Source organism: Sinocyclocheilus grahami, unplaced genomic scaffold (assembly GCF_001515645.1).
Source record: "Sinocyclocheilus grahami isolate Dianchi unplaced genomic scaffold, SAMN03320097.WGS_v1.1 scaffold327.1, whole genome shotgun sequence".
Classification (NCBI taxonomy): Eukaryota; Metazoa; Chordata; class Actinopteri; order Cypriniformes; family Cyprinidae; genus Sinocyclocheilus; species Sinocyclocheilus grahami.
In genome coordinates this window covers 169,960-172,117 of record NW_015505506.1, presented here as the reverse complement: position 1 = coordinate 172,117, position 2,158 = coordinate 169,960, and the positions used below count along the sequence as shown (strand labels likewise).

General features: G+C 55.9%; 1 protein-coding gene across 6 annotated transcripts in view; it reads right to left on the bottom strand.

The window, feature by feature from the left end:
* Positions 1-2,158, bottom strand: part of LOC107602454 (espin) — an 83,047-nt gene that overhangs the window by 60,605 nt on the left and 20,284 nt on the right. The gene's annotated exons all lie outside the window — the stretch shown is intronic.

Sequence of the window (2,158 nt, the reverse complement as noted above, 5' to 3'; positions counted from 1 at the left end):
GTAAAGGAGGGAACAGAGACGTCAGTGGGGTGACCGACGAATTGGGATATCGCTTCGATAGACCAATCTACTTCGAGTGTAAACTAAACGAGCCAATGCACATTGGCATGCAATAATTGCATCCAGGTGCTGCTGATCATAGCGTGAGTATAATAAGGCAGCAGGTGCAATGCATACCAGGTTTTTGCTCAGGAGCCGAGCCGGCGACCCGGCCACTCAGCGGTGGTACAGCAACTGTGGCGACGGGACGTGACGTCTCCGTTCCCTCCTTCAGGGAACGAGGGTTACCATACGTAACCGAGACGTTCCCTTTTAGTCGGTCACTCTGAGTCACGTCGGTGACCGACGAATTGGGATCCCTACCAAAGCACCATGGTGCTGCCCCTTCCAGTGCCCTGTGCAAGCCGCCTGTGCCCCTATCTGGTGTAGGCCGGGGCTTGGAACAAGTAGTTCCACTCACCATTTTTCAAAGCACTACCTTACTGAGCGAGATTGGATAACACTGGGAAAACGTACCCGCTCCACTTGGAACAGGGACGCTGCGGAAGCCCCATCCTTCCCGAAGGAGTTTTCGGAAGCAAATACATTTATAGCATCCGCTTAGGTGTATATGGATAACTGGAGGTGATTGTAATCCTCTTGGAAAGGCAGAAGTCTGCTGGGGAAACACGGGCTCTATGGCTATACCGTGGGCTATACACATACGAGAACCGCTTAGGTCTCAATATGGAACCCAGCCTTCCACGGTTCCCACGGATTCATCGTGAAGGCCCGGCACCGGACGTTCCGCCGTGTCCGCTGCCAAGGGTGACGGAGGATCTCAACAGGGTCTACTGTAGGACACTCTGGAGCAGTTTCAGCAAGCTGACACTAATCGGGGCCTCTCGGCGCCACTACCCGTTTGAGGTGAGAACACAGGAGGATACCGGCTCCACACGGAGGCTATAGAATCTAGCGAACGTGTTGGGGGTCACCCAGCCCGCAGCCCTACAAATATCTGTCAGTGAGGCGCCACGAGCCAGCGCCCAGGAGGATGCAACACTTCTAGTTGAGTGAGCTCGCAGCCTGAATGGACAGGGCACACCCTGTACCTGATAAGCCAGGGTAGAGATGGCATTCCCCTTCTGCCGGCCTCCGTAACAGACATCGAATGGGCCCTGCTGTAGTGATTTTAGCACTAGAGACAGGTCCCAAGAGGGTATAGAGGGGGGCCGGGTAGGATTCAACCTCCTGGCCCCTCTAAGGAACCTGATGACGAGGTCTTGCTTACCTACGGACTTCCCATTCACCGGATCATGGTACACAGCAATAGCAGAAACCTGGAATTTGATGGTGGAGGGAGACAGCCTTCGCTCCAGCCCTTGCTGCAGAAAGGAAAGAACGACCGCAATCGGGTATCTCCGGGGGTAGAACACCACTCGACGAACAGGTTCCACTTCAAGGCGTAAGCGTGTATCGTAGACGGTGCTCTTGCCGAAGTGATGGTGTTCACTACCTCCTGGGGTAGGTCACCTAGAACCTTCACGTCCCGTCCAGGGCCCAGACATGGAGTTTCCAAAGGTCTGGACGTGGGTGCCAAACTGTGCCCCGTCTCTGAGTCAGTAGATCCTTCCTCAAGAGGAATCGGCCAAGGAGGGGCTGTCGCGAGGAGCACTAGCTCGGGGAACCAGGTCTGAGTGGGCCAACACGGTGCCACTAGCAAGACTTGCTCCTCGTCCTCCCGGATTTTGCACAGTGTCTGTGCGAGAAGGCTCACTGGGGGAAACGCATACTTGTGTAGGCCCTGCGGCCAGCTGTGTGCCAGTACGTCTGTGCCGAGTGCACCCTCGGTCAGGGAGTAGAACAACTGGCAATGAGAGGTTTCTGGAGAAGCAAACAGGTCTACCTGAGCGGCTCCGAAACGTCTCCAAATCAGCTGGACCGTCTGGGGATGGAGTCGCCATTCTCCCGGGAACGTTGCTCGAGACAGCTCGTCGGCTGTATGGTTGAGCAGGCCCGGAATGTGAACAGCACGAAGTGACCTCAGAACCTTCCGACTCCAAAGGAGGAGGTGGCGGGCGAGTTGCGACATGCGACGGGAGCGCAGACCACCTTGTCAGTTGATGTACGCAACGGTCGCTGTGTTGTCCGTTCGGACCAGTACGTGCTTGCCTCGTAA